A 7,048-nucleotide genomic window follows, 5' to 3' on the forward strand; every position below is an offset into this window, starting at 1 on the left:
CCAAATATAGCTTTAAAATATAAGGAGAATGACAGACAATAGTATATATGAAATATTCTTATCAAAAGATAAAATCTACTCTAATTAAACCTGTAGGGAAAAAAGGGACAAAGGGGCATGTTAAACAATATCATGAGAATAGAATGAGCAAACTCTAGAATGTAGGAAACTTAGGAAGACAAACACCCAGTTTCTTCAACAAATAAATTGCAAAAATAAAAAGGAACAAGGAGAACCTATAGATTAAATGAGGCATTAAAGACATATCAACCAAATGTAATCTGAGGACCATTTAAAATATCTGAATCAAACAAATGGTTATAAAGATACTTTGAGACAATCAGGGAAACATAAAATAGACATATATTAAAGCAGTATTGTTAATATTTTTAGACATAATTATATTAACAAGCTTTTTAAAAGAATTCTTGAGGCAATATCAGTGAAAACGGAAGAATAACGGTCCCCCAAATTCAGTCCTCTGTAAAATTATTTTGAAGCCCAAACTCGTCAAAGTCAACATTTTCAGAACTCTGGGAATTAACCAAAGACTTGCAGCAAATGGGGAATGTATTTTAAAGAAAAACACCTGAATCTCTGTAAGAAAAGTGAGCTTTATGTCATTTTAACTTGTCCTAGTTCCATCTCCCACTCTCTAGCTCTGCAGTAGCCTTAAAAAATTACAGTCCACATTTATGAAGAAAACCAGCAGCCTGTCTGACACGTGAGGGAGCAGAAAGAGGTGGGAGCTTATTCAAAGCCTCATTCCTAAACAACTGTCATTATTATATATGTCTCGTGGTTCCCTGGAAAATACCACTTGCTCTGAGATAACACAGTGCAAAAAGCCTTCTCCAGGGGGAGTATTTGCCAAAAACAAATACAGGGAAGTAATTTAGCTTTGCAGCTGCCTTAGGCTGTGAATAACAGTTAAGGTACACAATAGACTAATAAAAAAATCTTAAACAGAAAATTTGGGGAAGAATATATCTATAAGCACTTTGAAAACCTCCTACATTTTTCAGAAAATCTAGAAGGGCATCAGCATGCATAGAACTGTACACATGCTCTGGAAAGACTCAAGAAGGCCCCACACTGTCATGTCTGGCTGACCTTGAGCCTTTACACAATCAGGAAGTGAAAGCTAAGGCAGAGTTGTTAATGGCCTGGTTGATTGTTGAAAGTACACCCCAACATGCACATGGAGTTCTTTGACAAGGACTAGGAGATTTGCTGGTTCTGGGCATTTAAGAAGCTCTCTGTCCAATCATGAACTAATCTCTAAAATAGCTGAGTAGAGAATTTAGTGGTCCCATATGACAAAGAATACAGACTAGTTCAGAGAAGTCACTAAAACAACCACCCACCCACATTAGTAAAAGCAAGTCAAAACAACAATAAACCTTGGTAAAGGGAGAGCATCTGATTTCCAAAGTTGCCACATTAGATTATTCAAAAGTCCAGTTTTCAACAAAAAATGATGAGTGATACAAATAAATAAGAAAGTATGGCTGGGCACGGTGACTCATGACTGTAATCTCAGCACTTTGGGAGGCAAAGGTGGGTAAATCACTTGAGGCCAGGAGTTTGTTAACAGCCAGCTCAACATGGTGAAACCCCACCTCTACTAAAAATATAAAAGTCAGGTGTGGTGGTGCATGCCTGTGGTCCCAGCTACCTGGGAGGCTGAAGTGGAAGGATCGTTTAAACCCAGGAGATTGAGGCTGTAGTGAGCCGAGATTGCACCACTGCACTCCAGCCTGGATAACAGAGTAAGACTCTGTCTCAAAAATTAATAATAAAATAAAATACAGTATAAATGTATTTTTTGTTTATAACACGTTTTCTCTCCTTATTTAAAAGACAACTGCATAAAACAAGAATTATAAATCTGTGTTAAAAGACACTCAATGTATATACATGTAAATTGGGGTAACAACAGCATAAAGGAGGGTTAGGATGGAGCTACTGAAGAACAAAATCTTCATATACTATTGAAATCAAGCTACTGTTCATCCAAATTAGATTGTTATAAGTTAAAAATGCTAATTGTAATACTCAGGGAAATCACTAAAAAATTTTTAAAAACACAGTAAGTGAAATGACAAGGGAATTAGGATGCTACACTAGAAAATATCTATGTTCTATATGAGTTTTGTTTTTGTTTTTGTTTTGTTTTGTTTTTGAGACGGAGTCTCACTCTGTCACCCAGGCTGGAGTGCAGTGGTGCAATCTCGGCTCACTGCAACCTCAGCCTCCCAGGTCCTGGTTCAAGCAATTCTCGTGCCTCAGTCTTCTGAGCAGCTGGGATTACAGGCACCACCACCACGCCCAGCTAATTTTTGTATTTTTAGTAGAGGCAGGGGTTTCACCATGTTGGCCAGGCTGGTTTTCAACTCCTGACCTCAGGTGATCCACCCGCCTTAGCCTCCCAAAATGCTGGGATAACAGGTGTGAGCCACCGCGGCTGGCACTGTATGAGATTTTAAAAGCATTGTCCAACTATGTGTTGTCTATAACAAAAAAACTTTAGATCCAAAGATACAAATAGGTAGAAAGTAAGAGAATCATATATATATCGAGAGAGACTCTGTTGCCCAGGCTGGAGTGCAGTGGTGCAATCTTAGCTTACTGCAACCTCCACCTCCCAGCTTCAAGTGATTCTCTGGCCTCAGCCTCCTGAGTAGCTGGGATTACAGGCACACACCACCATGCCTGGCTAATTTTTGCAATGTTAGTAAAGACGGGGTTTCACCATGTTGGCCAGGCTGGTCTCAAACTCCTGATCTCAAGTGATCTGCCCACCCCAGCCTCCCAAAGTGCTGGGATTACAGGCGTGAGCCACAGCCCCTGGCCAAAACAAAGATTTTTTATGCAAACTAACCAAAAGAGAGTTGGAGTGGCTATACTAATATCAGAGAAAACAAACTTTATGACAAAAGTTGTTACTAGAGACAACAAAAAAAAGGAGTGTGTGTATGGGTGAATCCTTCAAGAAGATATAACATTTACAAATACATATGCATCTAACAATAGAGGTCCAAAATACAGGAAAAAATCCTGATAAAATGGAAGAGAGAATTATGATTCAACCACAAGAGTTGGATACTTCAATACTCCACTTCAAATAATGTGGGACTTGAACAACAAAATAAACCAGACAGAAATAACCAATATTTATGGAACACTCTATCCAACAGCAAAATACAAATTCTTCTCAAGTGCACATAAAACATTCTTCAAAATAGACAACATATTGTGACATAAAACAAGATGCAATAAATTTTAAAGGATTGAAGTCATACAAAGTATGTTTTTGGACAAGAATGGAATGAAATTAGATATAAAAGAAGAAAATTTGGAAAAGTTACAAATACGTGGAAATTAAACAACACACTCCTAAATAATCAATGAATCAAAGAATAAAAATAAAATTACAACAAATAAGAAAATGTTATGAGTTACATCAAAACTAAAACATAATAAAACTTTTGCAATGCATAATTTTTATAGCTACAAAATCCTATATTAAAAAAGAAATATCTTAAATCAATAATATAGCCTTATACCCTAAGATACTAGAACAAGAAGAGCAAATTAAACCCAAAGCAAAAGAGAAAGCAAATAATAGAGATTAAAGCAGAAATAAATGGAATAGAGAATGAAAAATGATGGAGGAAAAAAACCAAAGGCTGGTTCTTTGAAAACGTCAACAACATTGATAAACATTTAGCTAGACTAAACAAGAAGAACAAAAAACACAAATAACTGAATTCAGGAATAAAACAGGGTACATTACTACCAACATTACAGAAATAAAAATGATTACTTAGGCATACTATGAACAATTATATGTCAGTAAATTAGATAACATAGCTAAAATGGAAAAATTCTGACTTACATCAGCAAGACAGCCACTAGAGTCAACCTGGCACTCATTCCCCTCACAAAAGGAAACAAAACAACTAATAAACAACTATATTTCAACAGGAGTGACTGAGAAAGTACACTGGAAAGCAACAGGGGAGAGCAAAATCCCAGTGGAGCATGGAAGCACAGAACAGCACCATAGAGAGGGAAGCAAGGCCCTCTCTACACTGTCTCCTCCACCAGAATTGCATCAAATACAGGGAGACGACTTCTTACAGGGAAAAAGTAAACTAGAGGCTCCCACCTGTCCCCATTGTCACCACAGATGCCAGCAGTCCTTGCTATACATCTGACAAGGGATTAATATCTAGAATACTAAGAAACTTAACTCAAGAGCAAAAAAAATCAACAACCCAATTGAAAAATAGGCAAAAGACCTTAACAGGCATTTTTCAAAAGAAGACATGCAAATGGCCAACTTTGCTCAACATCACTAATTATCAAAGAAATGCAAATGAAAACCCCAACAAAATACCACTTCACTCCATTAGAATAGCTATTATCAAAAGACAAAACAAAATGATTGTTGGCAAGAATGTAGAGAAAGGAAAACACTTATATACTGTTGGTGGGATTGTAAATCAGTACAGCCATTATAGAAAATAGTATAGTGGTTCCTCAAAATATTAAAAATAGAACTGCCATATGATCCAGAAGTCCCACTACTGGGTATTATTCAAAAGAAATAAAAACAATATGTTGAAGAGATCTCTGCACTCCCATGTTTATTTATATTAGCCAAGAAATGGAGTCAACCTAACGTCCAGCAATGGATAAAGAAATGTGGTATATATATACAATGTGTGAATATAAATATACACACACACACACAAATGTGGTGTATGTATATATGTAATACACACACACAATGGAATACTATCCAGCCATAAAAAAGAATGAAATCGTGTCATGTGCAGCAACATGGATGAGCCTTGAGGACATCATGTTAAGTGAAATAATCCAGACACAGAAAGACGAATAACACCTGATCTCCCTCATATGTGGAATCCATTTTTTTAAAAGGCTGATATCAAACGGTGGCTTCTATCTTGGGCCGGTCGGGCGGGGGTGGCGGGAACGGCCGCAGCTTGGGTTCCCAGCGCGCTGGGCCTCTGCGCCGCCCCCGCCTCCTCCCGCCGCGGGCAGCTGCCTCCCGGGGCGCCCTGCAGCGGTGGGGTCGGGGGATAGGGAAATTCAACCCGGCAGCCTCGTGCCAGAGACAAAAGCTGGCTGCCGGCCGCATTGTCTGACGGCGCTGCCTCCCGGCTTTTTGTCCTCGCCTCGCGCCTCGCCGCCACGCCCCTCCGCAGCTGTCGAGGCTCCTCTCGCTCCGGCTCGGCGCTGGCCCTCGCTTTCCTCGCCCTACGCCCCGGCCAGGCTCCGCGCCCGCCATGGAGAAGACGGAGCTGATCCAGAAGGCCAAACTGGCCGAGCGCTACGACGACATGGCCACCTGCATGAAGGCCGTGACCCAGCAGGGCGCTGAGCTGTCCAAGGAGGAGCACGACCTGCTCTCCCTGGCCTACAAGAACGTGGTCGGGGCCGCAGGTCCGCCTGGAGAGTCATCTCAAGCACCCAGCAGAAGACCTACACCTCCGACAAGAACTTGCAGCTGATTAAGGACTATCGGGAGAAAGCGGAGTCCGAGCTGAGATCCATCTGCACGACGGTCCTGGAATTGTTGGATAAATATTTAATAGCCAATGCAACTAATCCAGAGAATAGGGTCTTCTATCTGAAAATGAAGGGTAATTACTTCCGGTACTTTGCTGAAGTTGCATATGGTGATGATCCAAAACGATAATTCCCAAGGAGCTTACCAAGAGGCATTTGATATAAGCAAGAAAGATGCAACCCACACAACCCAATCCGCCTAGGGCTTGCTCTTAACCTTTCTGTATTTTACTATGAGATTCTTAATAACCCAGAGCTTGCCTGCACGCTGGTTAAAACGGCTTTTGATGAGGCCATAACTGAACTTGATACACTGAATGAACACTCATACAAAGCACCCTCATCATGCAGTTGCTTAGAGACAGCCTAACACTTTGGACATCAGACAGTGCAGGAGAAGAATGTGATGTTGCAGAAGGGGCTGAAATCTAAATCCATGCAGGGTGTCATCCTTCTTTCCTTAAAGAAACCTTTCTAGACATCTCCATTCCTTATTCCACTTGGATTTCCTATAGCAAAGAAACCCATTCATGTGTATGGAATCAACTGTTTATAGTCTTTTCATACTGCAGCTTTGGGAAAACTTCATTCCTTGATCAGTGTTTGTCTTGGCCTTCCTGGTGTGCAGTTACTGCTGTAGAAAAGTATTAATAGCTTCATTTTATATAAACGTAAGTAACTTCCAAACACTTATAGAGGACTAAAAATGTATCTGGTATTTAATCTGAACCAGTTCTGCAAGTGACTGTGTTTTGTATTACTGTGAAGATACGAAAATGTAGTTAATTACAGTTTAAAGAGTGTCCCACATAACTTAATTTCTAGATTCCCTCCCTTACTCTTTGGGGGTTTCCTTTCAATAAGCAACTTTTCCATGCTCTTAATGTATTCCTTTTTAGTAGGAATCTAGAAATATTAGATTGAATGGAGTCACAAATTGAAATGCCTCCTGTATCACGTAAGGAGGTCATGTGTATCTGTGGCAACAGGGAGTTTCCTTATTCACTCTTTATTTGTTGCTGTTTAAGTTGACAACCTCCCTTCCCAATAAAAATTCACTTACACCTCCAAAAAAAAAAACATCTGATACCAGAGAAGCATAAAGTAGAATGATGGTTACCAGAGATTGAGAAGGGGAGGGAAGAGGAGAAGGGAGGATAAGGAGAGATTGGTCAATTGATATAAAGTTACAATTAGGAGGAATAATTTCCAGTGTTCTATTGTATAGTAGGGTGACAATGGTTAACAATAAGGTATTGCATATTACAAAATAGCTAGAAGAGAGGCTTTTGAATGTTCTCACCACAGAGAAATGATTGAATGTATGAGGTGATGGATATGTTAAACACCCTGATTTGATCAGTATACTGTATATATATGCATTTATATAAACATCAAATTGTACCCTGTAAATATGTACAGTTACAAACTGTCAAAACTACAA

At 39.5% G+C, this 7,048-nt stretch overlaps 1 pseudogene across 1 annotated transcript; it reads left to right on the plus strand.

The window, feature by feature from the left end:
* Positions 1–4,978: 4,978 nt before the first annotated feature.
* On the plus strand, positions 4,979–6,533 carry LOC105528170 (annotated as a pseudogene). The gene has a single exon (XR_001004321.1). The product of XR_001004321.1 is annotated as a 14-3-3 protein theta pseudogene (transcript).
* Positions 6,534–7,048: the final 515 nt, after the last annotated feature.

This window comes from Mandrillus leucophaeus, unplaced genomic scaffold (genome assembly GCF_000951045.1).
Source record: "Mandrillus leucophaeus isolate KB7577 unplaced genomic scaffold, Mleu.le_1.0 Scaffold706, whole genome shotgun sequence".
NCBI lineage: Eukaryota > Metazoa > Chordata > Mammalia > Primates > Cercopithecidae > Mandrillus > Mandrillus leucophaeus.